Genomic DNA, 23,504 nt, shown 5'->3' with positions numbered 1-23,504 from the left:
GTTCAATGTCTCAGGCTCAGTATTAGAACACAGTTACATACACATGGCCCATAAGATATTTAATGAAGAAAAATTTTTTAGTCATTTCAACCAGATCAAACACTTCATGATACCATTTGGGGTTTTCTTGGCAAAGTTACTGGAGTAGTTTGCCATTTCCTTCTTCAACTTATTTTACAAATGAAGAAACAAGTCCTGTCTTCAGGGTCATCACTCTTATTTACTACATCACCTTGCTAGAAATTTACTCACATGTGATAATATCAGTCAGAACACAACATTTACTCATGTTATCAAGACTTCTATCTCCACATCTATGATAACATCATGTCCAGTGAGGGAATTCTTGTTAGACTTGCTTAGCAGTAAATATTCCACCAAACCTTCAGAGCCCTGGCTCTACATTGTCTGGGCCTCTTTTTTTATTCCCTCAGGTCAAAAAGTAGTGTCACTGGTTCAAACCCTAGTCTTCAAGAATAGCCAGATCCCAAGGACATATCCTCCTCTACTTCTAGAGGAAGTAAAGAAAGAAACCAGCCCACTTTAGATAAAATATACTTTTCCTATCACAGGTAGATAATTCAGATTTTTTAACCTGTTTTTCCCCTAAATTAAACATATAATTAAGAAAAAAAAAATTTAATTGTGGATATACAAAAAAATTTTAATTGTGGGTATACAGAAGATAAATTGTTTTTAAATGCCCAAATAATTTGATTCTTTAAAGAATGTTCTGAGCAAAATTCAAATCAGTGATTTCCCTTTCACATTCATTTTCCTACTTTCTTCACATCACATAATAATTTCAACAAGAGAGATATTTTGCCTTTCTGAATTATGCACGTATTATCAATGCTGTGCCAGTTGGTACTAGCTCACAAAACAATTGTTGAATTTTCAGTGCAAGCATTTGCAAATTAGCAAATTTGCAAATACTACCTATCAGGGTTTTATTTATTGTTTTGCTGATTGGATAAGCTTAAGTTACTAAGGAAATATTAATAGAACAAATTAAAATAAAAATAAATCTTATATAATTTTTTTTTCAGAAAGTTAGTTAGTTGTTAAACATTTGCCAGCTCACACCACCCACACCACATGCTGTCCTTTATATAAAGAAATGAACATCAATGAATAGAAATAAGCACTTCTCAAGAATGAAATAATTGAGGATCACTTGTCCATTGTAACCTGTCTAGAAATATTAATTCAATAAACATACCTCAAGTGCCTAATGTGGGAAAGCATTAAACTTTTGAATGAGATTACAAAAATATATATTATTATATTAACATATATACACATATCTAGGTGGTACAGTGGATAGAGTACCTAGTTTGGAGTCAGGAAGATATCTTGACATCAATTGTGGCTTCAGAAACTTACTAATTGTGTGACTCTAGGCAGATCACTTAACTCTTTTTTACCTCAGTTTCTCATATGTAAAATGAGCTAGAGAAGGAAATGGCAAATCATTCCATTATCTTTTCCAATAAAATCTCAAAGGGGTAGTAGAAGTCAAGACATGACTAATAAAGCAAAATTTATTTTACTCATACACACACACACACACACATGCATTTTAAAATTTATATGTTCTCAAGCATATAATCAAATGGTCTGGAGAGATGAAAAATTAGGAAAGATACATAAATAGGTCTAGGTGAAGAGATATAAGGAATGTAAAAAGGAAAAGCTCATTTTCATTAAGAAAGGTTTTATGGAGGAAATAATCTTTATTCTGGGCTTTGTAGCCAAGACTTTCTGACTCTCATCAGTCCTCTCTCCATCACCTTCCGTTATTTCTTTAAAAGAGGTTGACATACTTCATTTGAAATATAAAGAGCCACTAAACATATTTTAGTAGAACAGTGCTTTTTCTATTTGTCTAAGAAAAATATTTATCATTACTGTGATTCATTGATATTGGAAAGAATATAATAGCTGATCAATCTATACCTCTATTCCTAATCTCAAGGATAGCCTAGTACTCAGGATCTTGGCGGGCAAAGGATAGAAACATCATATCTTTATTTTAACAAATCAATTTCCTATGTGATCATAGGTGTTTTATGTTATATATTTAAAACATTCTGAGAAAGGGTCCAATTGCCAAACAGATCCATTGCCCCCCAAAAAGCATCATAGAACCTTTGGAGCAAAATTCCCTTTCTAGATCATCATTCCTCTACATGTGTTGTGTCCTTCATTAGAGTATAAGCTTCTTGAGGACAACAACTCTCTCATTTGTCTTTCTGTGTCCCTAGAAGATAGCACAATAACCTGTATGTAATGTGAGCTTTAACAAATAAGTAATTGTTGAGTGATATTTCAGGCAGATTTCTCATGCAAATGCATGAAACATAGAAGGGAGAGAACATAGGTGAGAAAGAAGATGGATTTGGAGCATGTTGAAATAAAACCATAGGATTTAGAGCTGTGATGGAGCTTAGAGATTTGCTCCTATGTTTAACATTTGTTTTATTGTGAAAAAATGTGGAATGCATGTGAATGGAAAAGATATTGTAGAATTAGAATCAACTTGGCAAATATGTTAGTGAAGAAGCAGGAAATCACATTAACTGCAAGGTTATAAAGTCTGAGTAGCTGGGATATGGTATTGCCATAGACAGAAACAAACAAAACATTTTTCACATTTTTGCCAAATCTTATAGTCAGTCAATAAGCATTTGCTAAATGCTTATTATGTGTCAGATACTCTGCCTAGGGCTACAGAAAAAAATGGCAAAATGATTGTCTGTCCTTTAGAAGTTCATACTCTAATACAGAAAACAAAATGCAGAAAGTCATGTCAGCTGTTTGTTGTTTAGTTGTATATAATCTTCATGATCACAAAGAGGCAAATACAAGAAAAGAAAGTGTTCCAGTATGAGAGATATCTGGTTAAAATGTAGCCTGGGAGCTGGAGCATCTTATATGAGGAACAGAAGGAAACTAATCTTATTGGATGACAAGAAATGTAGATGAGCAGTTAAGGGCTGTAATGGATAGAGTATCAAGCCTAGAGTCTCAAAGATTCATCTTCCTGAGTTAAAATCTATCCTCAGATACTTACTGTGTAACCCTGGCAAGTCATTTATCTCTGTTAACTTCACTTTAACCCTTTTTGCCTCAGTTTCTTCATCTTTTAAAAAATGAACTGGAAAAGTAAACAGCAAATCACTCCTGTATCTTTGCCAAAAATAAAAAACCCTTCAAATGGGGTCACAAATAATCAGATACATCTGAAAAACAAAAGAATGAAGAGAGTTAAGTATAAAAATACTGGAAAAAGAAGGAGCCTGATTATGAAGTAATATAAAAGCCAAACAGAAGACTTAATATTTAATCTGGGAGATAATAGGAATTCATTGGAGTTTGGGGAGGAGGGAGGAAATAAATGGTGGGAGACAAGGTGAGACTTGGACTTTAAGAAAATCCCTTTAGAATCTCAATTGAGATTGAGTTGGGCAAAGTCTGAAGCAAGGACTTTTTGGATTAGGTGAAAGAGAGGATTCTTTGCCTCAATTGCTCCCTAACCTTAATCACTGAGTGGGTGCAAATTTGGTCAAACTGAGACCTGTTGAAGACCTGAGCTTAAAAAGACATATCCAGATCTCTATTTAACCACTGGACCCAGATGGTTGCCCAGCCTTCCCTCACTTAAATTCAGTTTACTTGCATGTCATGGTCCTCTTTGAGAAAGAAGCACAAACAACAACCTCTGGGTGATTTCAGAGGCAAGGAGACGGGAAGTTTTTGATTTAGGCTAGGAAAGAGATGTTGAGGACCTGAGGACCTGCCAAAGAGTGGTGGCAGTTTCAGAGGAGAGACTTCATTCCTCTAGACATAGTACTTTTGAGAATTAGTGAAGGGAGGAAAAAAAAAATGTCCATTCAAATAATTTAGGATGATAGTTCTGAAGCTCTTTCCTAATATCAAGTGATTGAATGTTAGAAATTTTCATTCATTTCTCTTTTCTCTTTGATGAACTTCCTTAAGTTCATGCCCAAGATTTTATTGTTGCAATCTATCTTTTTTTCTTTTTCTTTTTTAACCCATTGGAGGCTATAAAACCTGGCTGTCTCTTAACTTTTAATTTAGGGTTTTGTGGCAGCAGCTGAGGTACCTGATTGCATAGGAAGGCCATAATTGCTTCCAAAGATATTTCTCTTACTTTGGTGGGACTGATGAATTTCTTCTTTTCAAGTGGATATGGAAGTTCTTGGAAGTCATTACTGCCTTTCTTTGGTATATTCCAGGATGGATAATTGTCCTTCCCTACCAGTAAATAATTCAAGAATCTCAACCCAGTGCTGGACTTTATTATATTGGAACTTAATTTAATGTTGTGGGGTTTTTTTTCCTTTTTCTTTTCTTTTTTTTTTTTTTTGTTTGGCTTGCGGTGAAAAGATCAGGAATCTACAGAGGGCCATTCCTATTGATTTAAAATATTTTTCTGGGGACTTTATAGAGCAGTGAAAGAGTAGTGCATTTTAAACTCATAGGTAGGTCCTGTATTCAAATTTTGCTTCAGCTACCTACTGTGATCTTAGCTAAGACAATTAAACTCTGTGGTCTCAGTGTACTCATTTGTAAAATAAAGGAGTTGAACCAAATAGCCTCTACCCAGCTCTACATCTATGAGTCTATGAAATAATTTATATGATTAAAAATGTGTGAGAGACAACAAGCATTTATTAGCATCTGCTTTATGCTAGGTATTATGCTAAGCGCTGAGGATACAAAGAATGGTAAAACATAGACCTTGTTCATAACTGTTCACAGTCCAGTTGGGAAGAAAACAATTATATAAAGAAAAGAATATACAGGATCGATTTGAGGTGATCAAATGGAGGGAAGACACCAGTATTAAGGGGCATGTTATTAGAGGCACCAAATGATATGAGGCTACTTTTTACAGAAAAGAAACTCAGCTGTACATTAGGATTATAGATCTAGAGCAGAAAGAACCCCTGGAAACTATATAGTCCAACTCCTCACTTTACAGAAGAAGAAACTGAGGCTTAGAAAAGTTACATAACATTCCTAAGATTATTCATGTAAGTACCTGCAGTAGCATTTAAATCCGGTCTCCTTTTTTGAGAGCCAATGTTCATTGTAGCATAACAATATTTCTCTCATATTATATGAATTTGATTTTTTCACTTCAGATTTACAAATAAAACATGGAAAAAAGAGTTCAAGAGTTAGAATTGTTTCCTTCTCTAACCAGCCTGTTTTTGTGGAATCAAAGGGAACCAATCAACAAAAGAATGCAAAGCTATATGTGGTGATTTATTCTGAGTAAAACTGGAAATGAAAGGAAAAAAATTCAGAAAGTTGACAGTATCTTCAGATGGAGAATTTAAAAGGGGCTTCTTCCATGTATTATTCTCCTAGCTCTCCTTAGAAAGAGGCATGGGATACCCAATGGTGTATACTCAATAAATTTATAAATGTCTTGTTATATTTTTATATCATGTGTTTGTTATATTGTTTTGTTTAATGTCAGGCACTATACTAAATTGTAGTTACAAAGAAAAACAAATGATGCTCTCTGCTTTCTAGGAGTTCACAGTCTAATTGGGGTTATAACTATATGAAAATAAGCTGTATTCGGAATCACTAGGAAAAAACCAACTGTGAGAAGTCAGAAAGGAATGAGAAACAAGTAAGCTTAACATGTTCTAAAGGAATATGTAAAGGAGAACAAAGGGATCAAAATTAAAATATGTTTTCTCTCATGTCTTTTCTTAGGTTCCTGTAGTTAGATATAAAAGGGACCTCAGACATCATCTTGTGCAACCCACTCATTTTATGGAGGAAATTTGAGTTTCAAGAGTTTTAATTTGTCTGAGGTCACACAGCACTCCTCTAGTAAACCTCACAGATAGTATTGGACTATTCTGACTCCTGAGTAAACAGTATTTTCACTTTATCATGTTAAAAGGTAAGAGTCATGGAAGAGGATAGACGTTTGGAAATCTTGTTTAATAGATAGGATAATTACTTGGATACAACTGGAATGACAGAGAAGTAGACATTTCAAAAATAAAATGAAACAACAAAAAAGAAACTAAAAAAGAGCAGAAAGGGAAGCACAAGACAGGGCATAAAGACCTCTGGGAAAGAAATTGATTTTGCCTTTCTATCTTCCAACTTTTATTCCCAGACTGAGGCTGCTAGTTGGATCTACAGAGATGATCAAACCTTTTTATATGCATTTTTTTTCCTTCCCCTCTACAAAGGTTAGCCAATTAGCATGCGATTTAGTGTAGCTCTCTAAGAGCTGACAATCTTAAGGTGCAGACCACATGTTGATAACTATTCATAAACAAGGTGTTTTCTAGAGTTACTGGGAATTGGAATAAGAATGGAAAAGGATTCTAGCCAAAGATAGAATTTTAGGTGAAACCTGAAAGTAGCCTGGGGACAGAGATAAGATGGATGAGAATTCTAAGAATGGGGTAAAGCTATTGAAAAAGCTTGGGATTCAGGAGGGAGTGTCCAGGTTGAGAAACAGCAGGCAATCCACTGGATCTGGGAGCACTTGAAGAGGAATATAGTGTAGAAAGACTAGAAAGGTAGGAATACACTAGGTTTTTAAGGGCTTTAAAAGCCAAGGACAGAATTTTATGTTTGGTCCTGAAGACAAATCAGGAGTCACTGAAATTTACTGAAAAGGGGAAGGGGAGGGGTAGAAGGAGTGATGCTAGAGTATGGAACCCCTCCAAGAGGGAGTACAAGGGCCACCTCTACCTTTGGTGCACAATAAGTTTTCTGCCACATTGCAGAAATGCCCTTGTTGAGCAAGGAGCAGCGATGCATGACTGGGAAAGGTTCAGTCTGAGGGTCAGAGGGCAAGTTGCTTGTAAGCAGGGATGCCTTGACAGGGCCTCTCCTCGGTAAGACTTTTCTCCCATGGGCAGATACCATGCATATGCAAAGCCCATGAGCCGTTTCTCTGAATGGTGATTGGGGATTGCCTGCTGATCACGCTTGCAAAAATGTATAGCTCTCAATCAAGACAACTGCAACAAGGTGACATGATCTGTACTTGAGGAAGATCAATTTTGAGCAGTGAGTAGAAAATGGACTGGAGTAGAGAAAGGCTTAAATGGAAGGATCAACCAATAGGCTATTATAATAGTCTTGTATAAGGACTTACACTAAGGTGGTACTGGTGTTGAAGGAGAGAAAGAGGCAGATAGGAAAGTAGAAATTCCATGTCTTGGCAAGATTGGACTTGGGGAACAATACCTTGCTTGCTAACCTGAGTGATTGGGAGGGTGGTGGTACTCTGAATAATAAAAGGGGGAAAAAAGGGACAGGAAAAGACTGGGAGTGAAGGACAGAGAGATTATGAGTTTACTTTGGGAAATGTAAGCTTGTTTCTGCAAAATTTTCAGATTAGAAATGAGACTTATCCTATAATTAGCAATACAAAGATCCTACAATTAGCAATGAAGAAAAATAAAACTGAGTCTGCTGGCTATCCAATGTTACATCTTCTGTGTTATACTGCTTCTTCAAAAATCTGATCAGAAAATTATTTAGTATGCTAATAATATTTTGAATATATAAAGTTGTCTATAAATGTAAAGTACTATTATCATGTTTTCATTATACAGAATAATGAGTATGAAAGGTATGTTTGAAAATATACTTGGTTCTCTCTTTTCAGTCTTTATTAAAAATTGTTTTCCTTTTTAAAAAAAAAAGTTTTGCCTCATCTCTTTGGTTCAAAGCAACTATATAACTTATCCATGTAGGTGGGAAGGTGGATAAAGGGAAAGAAGGAAAGAGAATATGGGGTGCCTGGCATCCAAGGACCTGTTTTTAGATATTACTTATTATTACTTCCATTGGCAAGTCATATAACCTTTCTACTTCCTCATCCATAAAGAGGAGTGGGAAACAGTTGGACTAGATCTCATCTATAAGGTTTCTCCCAGTTCTAAAACAATAATCTTAATAAGAGGAAAACTAAAATCAGGCATTCTGAGAAGCTTCTAAAGTTCATAGATCTAAAAGAGACCTTAGAATTTATCTGGTCCATTATTTTTTTCCCCAAGCAAAGTAAAGTCTTGGGAATTTAATGTGCCCAAGACTCATGTCATAAGTGGCAGACAGAAGATTTTAACTTGGACCCTCTGATTACCACTATTATGTCCTTTGCACTGAAATATTCAGTTTTCTTGTAACTTAATCATGTGTGGTGCTGTTAATAAATTTTCATTGTCATTCTTAGTATTCTTAAATAACGAGAATAATTGGATTTCCCCCATGAAAATAGTATCAAGATTTTAAAACCATAGAATATTTATATTGAAAGGAACTTTACTTGAACTTTCTTCTCTTACAAAAGAAGAAACCGAGACCTGAAAAAATAAAGTGATTTTCCAAAGATAGTCAGATTCAACAAGTAGAATTCTGAGGCAACCCTTACAGAAGAAAGACAATGAGTTTTTGTTCCCTCAGTTACTCTAAATAAATATGGTTCATTTATTCACTCATCCATTCCATAAATATTTATTAATTACCTATTCTGTTCCAAGTACTGTAGATATAAGGGGGAAAAAAAAGCTTACCTTCTATCCAGAGAAAATAATATACAGTATAAAATGGATTTGTCTAAGGATGTAGGAGTCACTTTAAGATCCTTTATCTTTGCCTTTTTTTTTTCCTTCAACTCTAATTCACATTCCTCAAACTTATGTTATTTAAAAGTGTCTTCATTAATGATTATACTTGGAATACTTTGAATCCATGTGAAATTAGGTGTGAGGCTATGGGGGAATTCTGTCAGTTGTAAAGAAAAGTCTAGTTTAGGAAACTTTCTACAATATTTCCAGGATCCATGATTTCATCAGTATGGCTGGAGCTTCACCAGTTTATATCACAGCCCTACTTTTTATAGAGACAGTGTCATATAATGAATAGAGAGTACATTTTGGAACATTATGTTTCTAAGTTTTTATTCACATAGTCAGGCTAGTCGGATGACAGACAGCTGATTTGCTATAAGGACCCAAATAATTGACAATTTCCCACAATTTTTATGGCCTAGAAAAGCTTGGACTCTATTAGTGTTTAAGAACTAATAGGTGACCAAACAAGACTTTATAGGAGGAATTTGGATGCATTCTTCAAAAATTAAGTATTAAAAATCAACTAAGGTTTGGGAAAAAATATCCCAGAGTATGATAAAATTTTAAAGTCATGTGAAAATATTGTGTTTAAGGATCAGCAGCATTAATTAGAATTGAGCAGTTAATCCTAAGAACCAACTTAAAAATCATAAATGATAGGCATTTTTTTTTTGATAATTAACATTTATCCTAGACATATTTCCCACAACAGAAAATCAGTCCTTACTTAATAGGCACTTTTCGGTTCCGGCATTATGGGTTTATATTAGAAACCATTCTGATAAATATATCATTAGGTAGCACTTATATGAAGATTTAAGGTTAGCCAGACACATTGCATTTGCTTATACTTACAGAAACCCTGGGAAGTAGGTTCTATTATTATCCTATTTTATAGAACAACAAATTAAGCCAAGAGAGGTCAAGTGATTCCCAGCTAGTAAGTGCCCAAGGCAGGATTTTTTTTTTTATTTCAGCTAATTTAATTTTTGAAATTATCTATTAATTAGTCTATCTTAATCTTACTCCTACTGGGAAAAAAAAAGTTAAATTCTTATAATAAAGAAATGATAATTTAAAAAAAAAACCTTTCATATTGTTCACATCCTAAGCCTTAGATCTCATTCTGCATATTAGTCTGTTACTTCTCTAATAGGAAATAGGTAGTAGCCTTCCTCATTGTTTCCTTTGGAATCATGGTTGATCATTGAATTGATAAAATTTCCTAAGTCTTTCAAAATTGTGTGTTTTTTTTTTATTTATTCATTTAAAAATAAAATTTTTAATTAAAGCTTTTAATTTACGAAATAATTTTTCAACATTGACCTTTGCAAAGCCTTCTGTTCCAAATTATCCCTTCCTTTCCCCCCATCCCCTCCTCTAGATGGCAGATAGTTCAATATATGTTAAATATGTTAAAATATATGTTAAGTCAAATATATGTATAGATATTTATACAGTTATCTTGCTGCAGAAGAAAAATAGGATCAAGAAGGAAGAAAAAACTGAGAAACAAAATGCAAGCATACAACAACAGAAAGAATGAGAATGATATGTTGTGGTTCACATTCAGTTCCCACTATCCTCTCTCTGGGTGTGAATAATTCTCTTCATAACTGAACAACAAAATTGTGTGTTTTTACAATATTTATGCTATATAAATTGTTCTCCTAGTTCCGCTAGCTTCTAATTCTAAATCAGGCCATATACAAGTGTTCCCAGATTTTTCTTAAATTGTTTCTTCATTTATTACATTACAGTAATGTTCCATTACATGATTATCAATAATTACTATTACATATACTATAATGTGTTCAGATCTTTTCCTAATTGACGAACAATCCCTTTAATTTCTGTTTCTTTTTTGGTACATTAAAGCTGTTGTGATTTTTTTCTTTGTATATAGAATTTTTTTGGAGCTGTAGGCCTAGTGTTATAAATGAGTTAAGAAGTGTACGTAAGTTAGTAAATCTTTGGATTTTGTTTAAAATTGCTTTCCAGAATGGTTGAACCATTTCACAGTTACACTTACAGTGGATGCATCAATGTGCCTGTTTTTCTGTATCCCCTCCAATATTTGTATTTGTCATTTTTCTTTTTTGCCAACTTTCTAATCTGAGAGATATGATATATAACCTTGAAATCCTTATTATTTGTATTTCTCTAGTTTTTAGTTATTGGTACATATTGTTTTCTACTTTCTAGAGCCCCCAAGTTGGAGTGATAAAACATATCATTGCTTTCTACAGCCCTTACGCTGGGGTGATTAGAACCCCCAAGAATGCATACCATGCTTTCTAGAGCCCCCAAGTTGGGGTGACAAAACATATCATGCTTTCTAGAGCTCACACACTGTGGTGATTAAAACATATCATTTTAGTGGAGGAGTAATAAGATAGAATTCCTGAGGATGATGGAAAAATGGAGTCCTTTTATTTCAAGGACTTTCCCCATTTTATCCCCTCATGCCTTTATGTAACAAAAACACTGGGCATGCGCCAAGTCTATACCGAGCATGTGGGACCACATAAACAACTTGCTATTATATGTACTTTGCTACCTGGTATCACTGCTTCAATCACAACACAAGTTGTCACAGTCCCCTGATTTCTCTGAAAGGCCAGGAACCCTTAGGGGAGATGGGAAGTTGAACCAGACATTGTTAGCAGTTTCCCTGTAGGCTGAAGGATCTTATATCTCACCCAGAGTTCCCCCACTGGATATGACCCTCGACAGGTGCATTTTTTCCATGCTTATAGATAGTTTGAATGTCTTTCACTAACCACTGCCTGAGACAATATTTGAATTCATATCTCCTTGATTCCAAATTCAGTATGTAGTACTTTATCCACTGTGCCACCGAGTAGCCTAAAAAGGCCAGGAACCCTTAGGGGAGATGGGAAGTTGAACCAGACATTGTTAGCAGTTTCCCTGTAGGCTGAAGGATCTTATATCTCACCCAGAGTTTCCCCACTGGATATGACCCTCGACAGGTGCATTTTTTCCATGCTTATAGATAGTTTGAATGTCTTTCATTAACCACTGCCTGAGACAATATTTGAATTCATATCTCCTTGATTCCAAATTCAGTATGTAGTACTTTATCCACTGTGCCACCAAGTAGCCTAATTCTTCTAATCAACATTTTTCCTTGTGAGAATTCAGATTGTGCTTTGTAAGATTGAATTACACTGTTCCCTATAGAGCCAATCAGTCCATTTTCTTTAATCATGATTTGTCATTATGCTATGTCAGAGTCAAGAGTGAAATGTGTGTACTAAGTATTACTAAAATGGTTATTACCATTTTTCTCCTTAATATTTTCCTTTTGAAGTACTATCATTATTGTTTAGTTCTCATTAAGTGTCATCATGCTATAATGACAACTTGAAAGCTAAATTCCATTTCTTAAAAGTGTGACATTGATGGGACAAATATTTGCATTGTTAAGAACTTCTTTCAAATATTTTTCCTTTTTGATTCTTTCTTCATTGTTCCTAAAAACAAACTACAACATTTAATTCATTTCTAATTTGTATTTTAATAAACAGGGTTAATTCTTGGCTGCTTTTAATTAACTCCATACTATAATGGGTGGATTGGACATGAGAATTGCTGCCACAGTATAATCTTATGGTATTCCTGCAATACACCTTGTGTGATGTAAGTAAAATTTATTATCTGATATTTTTGTTATTTGGAACCTACAGCAATAATTTGATAAGGCAGAATATTCTTTTGTAGCTCTTTATTAGATATAAAATATTAATCTACTAGAGTATATGATGTGAGTAAGGGGAGCTATTCACTTCTGTCAAGTAGAAAGTCATTTTGTAAGAGGAACAAAAGGAAATGTCTTTAATTCCTTAATCACTTCTTCTGTGACTCTAGAGACAAGAAATCATTAATCAATCCTTTGTTCTTTTGATGATCAAACATTCCTAGGAGACAGCGAAAGTTATCATTAAGTTCTGCATACTTCATGACACTAGTTTTGCTAGGACCTCATCCCAGGTATAATGTCTATGATCCATACTATTAGTAACAGGTCTTCATTGGTTAAAGTAAAAGGCTATTGCTCTTTTACCTTTCTGGCCTATCTATGCCATTTTGGGTCATGAGCACCATCTATCTAAGAAAAAAATAATAATTCTAAGATCATTTGGAAAAAGACTGGCTCTGGAGTCGGAGGGCCCTTTTCAAACCTTACTTTTCATACTTCCTTGAACAAGTCAAGGGATTTTATACTTCCCTGCACCTTAATTTCATCATCTATAAAATGAAATAATTGGCTTAGATTTTTCGAGGTTCTTTTCCATCTAAATCTAAGATCATACATAATGCCTCTGATTTATATGAGAAATAAGGTAGACCAAGTAGATAGTATACATATCTTTGCTCCTGAATGTCTTTAAAAATGGAGGAATTTCATAGTACCTAACATGAAGTACAAAAGGAAAATGGCTAAGTCTATGCAAAGTAATTAGTGGGTTCAACTCGTCGTAGCCACATAACACAACTCTGAGGACTAAAAAATGCCCACTTAGTTACCTTTTCTCTCAGGGAATCCAGTAATGGATTGACTGTCTGTCATATGAGAACCAGCCCAGCTAAGTTTGAAGAGGTTCATGGGCAGACTGGCTGAAGAGAAATTAATTTTTCAGGTACAGCAATATAAATATAATCCAGTAAGACATAAGGGAGTTGCAGTCTACATCAGTAGAGGTTCTGATCACACCAAAAGAATTCATATACTCTTAAAGTATTGAATTGAATATTTTATTGTGTGTGAATAAGACGAATAAAACAAAATGTATGACTTACTGAATTGATTCATGTTAATTAACCTAGCTGTGAATCAAGATTTTGCATTCTTATTCACTTATTAAAAATATTGATCTGTGTTAATAGATAGTGTGGATCATAAGATTTTGTAAAGTACGAGATCAACCAAATCATTTCTAATGGAGCAGTAATGAACTGAACTAGCTATGCCCAGAAAAAGAACTCTGGGAGATGACTAAAAACCATTACATTGAATTCCCAATCCCTATATTTATGCACACATGCATTTTTGATTTCCTTCACAAGCTAATTGTACAATAATTCAGAGTCTGATTCTTTTTGTACAGCAAAATAATGTTTTGGTCATGTATACTTATTGTGTATCTAAGTTATATTTTAATATATTTAACATCTACTGGTCATCCTGCCATCTAGGGGAGGGGGAGGGGGGTAAGAGGTGAAAAATTGGAACAAGAGGTTTGGCAATTGTTAATGCTGTAAAGTTACCCATGTATATATCCTGTAAATAAAAGGCTATTAAATTAAAAAAAAAAAAAAAAAAAAAAAAGATTTTGTAAAGTTTGCAAATATATAACCTTCCTGTCTCAATTTCATCCAAGGACTTGAGCTTTCTCTTAATCATTAAACACCAACAAAGTGAATACATTTGAATTTTCTCCTTTTTAGATCTGCATTTCTGTCTGCTAGTGGAGTTGCTAAAAAGTAGACAAATTATATAGCAATAGTAAGAAAAATGAGAAGAATGGTTCCTTGGATGATTCATAAATTGGATAATCTGTTTCTGGAAAATGAAATGGTGAATTTTGAACTCTGGATAAAAATAGCTCCTATCACTGGCTGTAGACAAACACAAAAGAGGAAAATTTCCCAAAGACCCAAGAATCTCATTCATTTTTAATTCAGCAACCTCTCTATTGCTGAGAAATAGTATAGTATAGTGGATTAAGAGAGAGATGGCCTAAAAATCAGGAAGAACTGGATTCAAGCTCTCCATTGACTAGATAACTCTAGGCCAGTCTTTTTTTTTTTTTTTTTTTTTTGTAAGTAGTATTCTTTCCAATTTTATGTAAACGTAGTTTTCAGCATTCATTTTTATAAGATTTTGAGTTCCAAAATTTCCCCCTCCCCCCCTTTCTTACTTCTCCATGATAGCAAGCAAACTGATATCAGTTATGCAAGTGGAGTCATGGAAACATATTTCCACATTAGTCATGTTGTGAAGAAAATAACAGAACAAAAGGGAAAAGCCACCCAAAAATAAATAAATAAATAAAAAGTGAAAATAAAATGTTAAGATATGGATTCATACTCTGTAGTTCTTTTTCTAGATGCCAATAGCATTTTCCATCATGAATTTTTTGGAATTTTCTTGCATTATTGTATTACAAAAAGAGCTAAGTCAATCATAGTTGATTATTACACAGTATTACTATTTACCATGTTCTCTGGGTTCTGTTCATTTAAATCAGTATTATTTCTCCTAGTTATTCTGAAATTCACCTACTCATCATTTCTTATAGCACATTAGTATTTTATACTTGTTACCCATTCCCCAGTTGATGGGCATTCCCTCAATTCCCTATTTTTTGCCACCAGGTTTTGCGACCAGATGCTTTAAATACTCTTATACTCATTTTTCTATGATCTCTTTGAGAAACAGATCTAGTAGTGCTACTACTGAGTCAAAGGATTAAAGGGTATGATTGTCCTTTTGGCAAAGTTCCAAATTGATCTGAATAGATAAGTTCACAACTCTACTAACAATGCATGGCTTTCTCAATTTTTCCACACCTTCTCCAACATTTTTCATTTTCTTTTTGTGTCTTATTAGTCAGTCTGAGAAATGCTACAACCTCAGAGTTATTTTCATTTGTATTTCTTATATTAATAATTATTTAGAACATTTTTAAATAGCTAAATATAACTTTCATTACTTTACATGAAAATTGCCTGTTCATATTCTTGGACCATTTATCAATTGGAGAATGACTTGTATTATTATAAATTTGACTCTGTTCTCTACATATTTAAAAAATGAGGCCTTTATCAGAAACATTGGCTATAAACCTTGGAATCTTGGTTGCATTGGTTTTGTTTATGCAAACCCTTTTTAATTTAATATAATCAAAATTATTCATTTCACATTTCATAATGTTCTCTGTCTCTTGTTTGGTCATAAATTCTTCCCTTCTCCATAGATTTGATGGATAACTGTTCATTGCTCTACTCTACACTACTCTACTCATTTGCTTATGGTATCACCATTTATAGCTAAATCATGTACCCATTTTGATCTTATCTTGGTGTTAAAATGTGAAATTTTGGTCCATGCCTTACTTTTGCTATACTGTTTTCTAGCTTTCCCAGAGTTTTTGTCAAATAGTTAGTTCTTCAACCAGAACCTGAAGTCTTTACATTTATCAAACAGTAGATTATTATAATCTTTTATTACTATGACTTAAGTACCTCATTTATTCCACTGATCTACCACTCTTTCTTTTTCTTTTTTTTTTAATAGCCTTTTATTTACAGGTTATATATATGGGTAACTTTACAGCATTGACAATTGCCAAACCTCTTGTTCCAATTTTTGCCCTCCTTCCCCCCATCCCCTCTCCGAGATGGCTGGATGACCAGTAGATGTTAAATATATTAAAATATAAACTAGATACACAATAAGTGTACATGACCAAACCGTTATTTTTCTGTACAAAAAGCATCGGACTCTGAAATTTTGTACACTTAGCCTGTGAAGGAAATAAAAAATGTAGGTGGGCAAAAATATAGAGATTGGGAATTTAATGTATACCACTCTATTTCTTAACCAGTACCAAATAGTTTTAGTGATTGCTGCTCTATAATATGTTTTTAGATCTAGTATATGGGTTTATTTCATATCCTGCAACTTTGCTAAAGTTGTTAATTTTTTCAAGAAGTTTTTTAGTTGATCTTTAGTGTATTCTCTAACCATACTAGCATATCATCTGCAAAGAGTGATAGTTAATTTCTTCACTGTCTATTCTAATTCTTTCAATTTATTTTTCTTTGCTTATGAATAAACCTAAAATTTCTAGTACAATATTAAATAATAGTACTGGCAATGTACATCCTTGTTTCACCCTGATCTGTGACACCACAATATATGGTGTAACACCAAAATAATGTCAAAAAGTGTGCATGATTTAAATGTAAATTTTAAAAGTACTACCATCAGTGAAGTGACCAATTTTATCACTTTGAGTTATCATCTTTTATTCTTGAGATCTTCTCAATTAATTTTTCACTGTTTTCTGTTTAGGATTTTTTCTTTTTTCCTTCTTTCATCCCTTCCTTTTCTTCTTTCTTACCTTCCTTCTTTCCCCCTTTATTCCTTTACTTCTTCCTTTTCTTTCTTTCTTTCTCTTCTCTCTTTCCTTCTTCTCCTCATTCCAGTTTTTTACTAAAAGAAAGGTTCTCATTTTGGGGAAAAAAAGCCTCAATTTGTATGTATTGACACAGAGTAAACATCATAGAAATGTTAGCTATTATTTCATCATAAAGAAGACAAGAAACAGAACTTCATAGTGGAATCGACCTTAGGAATCATTTGTCCAACTCCTTTATTTTGAAGACAAGTATATTAAAACTCAGAAAAAAATGAATTTAATGACCATGGACTCAAACTCAGATCCTTTGAATTTATATTCCTATTGTTTTATCTGTATGGACTACAATGAAAACCATTCTGAAGTTGTCTTTGGGAAGGAAGGTGGATACCTTAATGGAGCCTTTTCTCCATACCTTTTCTCTCCTCTCTTTCTCGGACACAAATTTTTTTAGAAAGCTTGTTTTCATTCACTCACTGTCTGCCTCTACTCCTTTCATTTTTCAATCCTTTGCAGTCTGGCCTCTAACCTCATTACTTCTAAGTGCAATTGCTAAAATTGAACTGGAATTGCCAAATCTGAGGGTCTTTTCTTAGGCTTCATCTATCTTGACCTGTGTTCCTTGTTTGATAGTGCTAACAATTCTCCCCCTATAGATATTCACTCCTTTCTGATATTTTGTTACAGTACACTCTCTTAGTTCTCTATACATATCACTCTTTGAGTCTTCTTTGCTAGCTTATCATCCATATCAGACCCCCCCCCCCCCCCCCAACTGTAAGTATTTGGGAGGTTTTGTCCTAATCCTTCCTCTTTTCTCATGGGTTTAATTTTTTATGTATGAAGGTAACTTACAAACTTCTACTTCCTTTTTTGGACTGGCATAATTATTTGTCTGTTGGATATTTCAAACTGGATGGCTAAAAATATTCTAAACTTTGCATGTCTAAAATTGAACTCTTTACATTTTTTCCTCAAAGTCTTTCCTCTTTCAAACTTCTTTTTTGGACTTGCGTAATCATTTGCCTGTTGGACTTTTCAAACTGAATGGCCCAAAGATATTCTAAACTTTTCAAGTCTAAAATTGTATTCTTTACCTTTTTCCTCAAAGTCTTTCCTCTTTCAAATTCCCAATTCTGTCAAAGATATCACAATCCTTTCACTCACCCAGTTTCATAACTTTATCATTGTTATTAATTTTGCATTCTCCTTCATCTTACATGTTCAGTCACTTTTCAAATCTTTAAAACATCTCATGAAGCCTCTCATGTCTGAGCCCTTCTCTCAACATATATATCCACTACCTTAGTTTACGCCTACCTCTCACTTGCATTATTGTCACAAGCTTTTGATTGTTCTCCTTGCCTCAGATGTATCACCACTCTAATCCATTCTACTCACTGCTGCCAAAATAATTTTCTTTAAGCACAGATTTGACTATGTGGTTCCTGTACTCAATCAACTACAGTGATTCTAGTCAAGAGAAATACTAAAAATATCTAGGTTCTATGTGGAGATTTTTTAACTTATCCAGTAAGAAACTGAAACCTGGAAGATGGTGACTTGACCATAGGGCTATTAAGTGAGAGAGCTCAGACTAAAAACCAGGATTTCCAACTCAAAGTCCATTGATCTTTCCACTGTACATTAAAGCATTATGTAAATGTGAGCTATCAATATTGTTATTTACAAAGCAAAATCTCATCACATAAGGACATAATCAAATATCAAGCATCAATCAAATTCAACCAAGTTCAACAAACTAGTATCATAAGGGCAAGAATGAATCAGAAATGAGGAAGAACTGAACATTTTAGTTATATAACTCTATAATTCCTTACCAATTCTGTAATGGGCTGAGGCTTGAGTTGATGCACTGAGGTCCCAAGCACGTGAGGCTAAATAGTAATTGGACTATACTCTATTAATATATATGCTTGGATAAAGAATGGCCCCCGCCCACTCTCTGTGCAAGTCCTGATGTGTTGTATAAGAAACGACGATTTTGGTGGGTGGAGGCAGAGAGACAGGAAGAGAAGCTGGGGGAGATTGGCCTGGGTTCTATGCCTTAGCTGCTGGTCATGTGGCTGCTGGTCTAGCTAGCTTCTTGATTCAGCTGCACACATTGCTATCGCCCATTCTCTTCCACCTCCGTCCATTCTCTTCCACCTCCGATCTTTCTTCACTGAGAATAAAGACTGACGGTTTTCCCCTAACCTGAATTCTGACTCCGGCTGATTTTAAAATACGTGGTCTTCACACAACTCCATTTAATAGACCTTTGGGCAAAACAAGACAATTCTCACTGGAGGGATCAAACTTAAACTGTATCTGATGGAATCCATGGAACAAAAATGGGGAATGGAAACTAGAATAGATAAACATCTATTACTGATTCAGACAATAAGACTAATTAGGGTCAAGAATCTCCAGAAAGGGCCAGTCAGATACATGCTGATAAGGAAGAACTTTATTTGATAGACACTTACCATTACTTATTCATATCCAAAGAGAATACAAATTAAATTAGATCATTTCCAGCTTTATAAATTTATATAACCCTTTCTATAATCTACCCTGGATTCCTGGTTTAAGCAGGAAGAGTTTGATTATGAGTCATACTACTTAGAACACAGCATATGGACATAGCAATTAATTTCATTTAATGTTTACTTGCATATTAAGTATCTACTCCATGCATGCACTGCAGTTTTTCAGAATAATCTTTTTTATTTTATAGGTTTTTTTTCATGTAACAAGTATTTTTTATCCTCTCACTAACAAATTAAAACAAAATAAAGAAATACAAAACTCCTTCAAACATATGTTCATATCCCGACAAAACAAATTCCCATATCAGCCATGTTTGAAAACGTGTCTCTGGATTTTGAGTTCACCAGTGCTTATCCTTGAATTGAATGGAGTTTTAACATCTTTCAAATATGTATTTTTCTATAATCACAGAAGCCTTCTGTGGAAACCATTTTCAGAAGAGGGATTCTATGGATAACTTATATTTTATGTTTTCTTCTTAGTCTTTTGGAAAGCAATAAACCTCTCCAGACTTTCTCCTACATGGAAAAGGCACCAATCCTTTTCAGGCCACTAAAGTAACTCTTTTAGATCATTCACAAAGTTGATCTTGAAAAAGGCTTTGAAAAAATAAAGTGCAATGTGCAAAAATTTTTGTGGCAACTCTTTTTGAAATGGCAAGGAATTGGAAATTGAATGGATGCCCATCAATTGGGAATAGCTGACTATATTATGGTATATGAATGCAATGGATTGGTATAATTCTATAAGAAATGATGAATAGACTGATTTCAGAAACACCCATAAAGACTTAACATGAACTGATGCTGAGTGAAGTGAACAGGACCAGGAGAACACCGTATACAGTAAGAGCAAGATTATGTGATGATTAACTATAATAGATTTAGCTCTTCTCCACAGTGCAATGATTCAAGACAATTCTAATAAACATGAAATGGAAAATGACATCTGCATCCAAAGAGGGAACTATGGAGACTGAATACAGATCAAAGCATATTATTTTCATCTTTTTTGTTTTGTTTTCTTTTTCCTTCTCATGTGTTTTTTCTTTTGATCTGATTTTTCTTGTATAACATGACAAAGCTGGAAGTATGTTTATGTTTAAATATGTTTAAAATGATTGTACTGTAATGTCAAAAGAAACTGAGCAAGACAGAGATTAGAGACCAATTCAATAATTTATTAAATGGAGAGAAATACTGGGACCAATGGATACTAGGGCTAGAGGAGACTATCATCTCAAAGGGTCTAGCCAGAGTATCGGGACAGTAAGCCTTTTATGGAATAACATTAACAATGACATAATGCAGATACCTAGGTGGGGATAGCCTCATAGATGGAGGTTACTGATATTCTAATGACATTAAGGAATGTCTATAACACCTTTATCTCAACCATTAAGAGGGGATGGTCATAACCTTAAGGCAGAATAGGAAATAGGATAAATAGAGGAATTGGTCACCCCATTAAAAGTGACCTTTAACATTACAGTATCTGTATGATCTTCATCAGATTGCATGCTTTTTTGGGGAGGGGATTGGTAAGGGAAGGAAGGAGAAAATAATTTGGAATACAAAATCTTAAAAAAATGAATGTTGAAAAATATTTTTACATGTATTCAAAAAAATAAAATATGATTGGGGAAAAAAGAAATTATGGACTCAAAACATTTAATATGTGTAAATCACTTGATATAAGTTCTAGTTTAGGACTTTATCACTACTGAATTATATGAACTTAGCCAAGTAATATACTTAAATTCAGCAAACATTTTTTTAATTAGAAAGGATGAATAGAGGAATTGGCGGCTGACTTGAACTTTGAATGAAATTAAAGATTCAGATAAGAAGATCATGTTCATTTTAGGAATGAAGGATAACATGTAAACATAAATAGCTTGTAGAGGAATTTGAGGTACAGAGAATACATTGTCATGCTGTATGATGGGAATGTAGTATATATGAAGGAAAATAATACAAATTAAGCCTAAAAAGGTAACTTGGGACCTGTATTTGGAAGGATTTAAAAGGTCAGCTGAAGAGTTTGCATTTTATCCTAAAGGAAATGTGGAACTAATGAAGGCTTCTTTCTAATCATAGGTATGACATGTTGAGAACTCTTTCTTATGAAAATTATTTCAGTAACTTCATGGGAAGTGAATAAGATAAGGAAGACACTGTCAGCCAGGAAACCATTTAGGACTGTATTAAAATGGTCCTAGAAAATATGAGTACATGAACCAAGTTGGTGGATATATTAATAAAGGGAAGGGGACAAATTTAAGAGATATTATGGGGGGCATAATACACAAGACTTGATAGCTGATTGGATGTGGAAAGTGAAAAAAGAGAAAAGTCAAGTCTGGCTCTAAGGCAGGATTGTGACACCCTCATTAGTAGAATTTGAAATAGAGAATTTTGTAGAAGAAGTAGATTTATAAGAGTCAAATATTCATTTCCATTTTGGATAGGTTGACATTTAAGTATTGGTAAGACATTCAAATGTAGGTAGCAATTCAGAAATCAGTAAATATATTTTGGAGATATACACAACACATATACACACACACACACACACACATGTTATTTGTTAAATCCATGAGAACTGATGAGATAACCAATGGAGGATGTAGAAAGAGAAAATAGGGTTCCTATAGCACATCCCTGGGAGATAATACTAAGGAAAGAGGAGATAATTAATCAGTCAACAAAGGAAATACAAGGAGGTGTCTATCAAGCATCAAGTGAAAACATTGTCATGAAAGTCAAAGAACAGAAAGTATCTAGGAGAGATTTGTGAATAATTTCCAAGGCTTTAGAAGTCAAGCATAATGAAAACTCAGAAAAGCCAATTAATTTGAGTTAAAAGATTATTGATTACCTTTGAGATGGTCATTTTAATAGAGTAGAAATGACTACAGTAAAATAGAAAGTTAGATTGGAAGGAGCTGAATTGACATTTTGTGTTGAAGAAACAAAGCAGTGAAAGCACCATCTTTTAAAAATATATATATTTAATACTTTATTTTTCTCCAGTTACATGTAAAACTATTTTTAACATTTGTTTTTAAAACTTAAAGTTTCAAATTCTCTCCTTCTCTTCTCACCCTCCCTCACTGAGAAGCAAGCAATTCGTTATAATTTGTGTAGTCAGGCAAAACATTTCCATATTAGTCATGTTATAAACAAAAACATAGACATTCTTCCCTCCCCTCAAAAAAAAAAAAAAAAAAATTCTAGAAACTCCAGAAAAATAAAGCAAAAAAAAAAAAAAAAAAAAAAAAAATGTATGCTTCAAACTGTAATCAGATACTGTTAGTTCTTTCTCTGGAGATGAATAACATTTTCATCATAAGTCTTTCAGAGTTAATATTGGATTGCTGTATTGCTAAAAATAATTGTCATTTGTAGCTAACCATCTTATAATATTGTTGTTACTTTGTATTCAATACATTTAGCTTTGCATGAGCTCATGGAAGTCTTTCCAAGTTTTTCTGAGAGCATACTCCTTATTATTTTTTTTTTTAGCACAATAGTCATAATCACTTAACACAGTTTGTCTAGCCATTCTCCAATTGATGGGTATGTCTTCAATTTTCAATTCTTTGACTCCCAAAAGAGTTGCTATAAATAGCTTGTACATATAGGTTCTTTTTCTCTTTTGGTATTTTAAAAAAATCTTTTGAAATACATACCTAGTGGTAGAATGCAAAAGGTGTGCAGGGTTTTATAGCTTCTTGGGTATTGCTCTACAGAATGAATCTGTTTACAACTCTATCAATAGTGCATTAATATTTCATTTTTCCCACTTTCCCTCTAACAGTAATCATTTTCCTTTTCTGTCCTTTTAGCTAGTCTAGTAGTTATGAAGCAGTATCACAGAACTTAATTTACATCTCTCCAATCAATAGTAAGTTAAAGCATTTTTTTCATATGGTAATAGCTATAATTACTTCATCCAAAAACTGTTCATATCTTTTGATCATTTATCAATTGGGGAATTGTTCTTATTTTTACAAATTTTACTCAGTTCTCTGTGTTTGACAAATGAGACCTTTATCAGAAAAAAAAAATAGCTTCAAAATTTTTTTCACAGTAACTGTTGCTCACTGTATTTCCCTCTATTC

The 23,504-nt window shown here is 33.7% G+C and overlaps 1 protein-coding gene across 4 annotated transcripts in view; it reads left to right on the top strand.

The window, feature by feature from the left end:
• FUT9 (fucosyltransferase 9) overlaps positions 1-23,504 on the top strand; it is a 262,897-nt gene that overhangs the window by 180,068 nt on the left and 59,325 nt on the right. The window contains exons 1-3 of one of the 4 annotated variants that reach the window (XM_031964508.1): positions 5,532-5,674; positions 5,761-5,953; positions 12,206-12,317. The exons of 1 other annotated variant lie outside the window; for it this stretch is intronic. The gene's annotated coding sequence lies outside the window, so the exon portion shown is untranslated. Of the gene's footprint in view, positions 1-5,531; positions 5,954-12,205; positions 12,318-23,504 lie in introns of those variants that run through there. 2 more of the 4 variants (XM_031964509.1, XM_031964506.1) reach the window with 2 other exon arrangements.

The sequence above is a fragment of the Sarcophilus harrisii genome, chromosome 4 (assembly GCF_902635505.1).
Source record: "Sarcophilus harrisii chromosome 4, mSarHar1.11, whole genome shotgun sequence".
Taxonomy (NCBI): Eukaryota; Metazoa; Chordata; class Mammalia; order Dasyuromorphia; family Dasyuridae; genus Sarcophilus; species Sarcophilus harrisii.
Note: the sequence above shows the minus strand (reverse complement) of the source record. Positions and strands in the feature narration are given on the sequence as shown.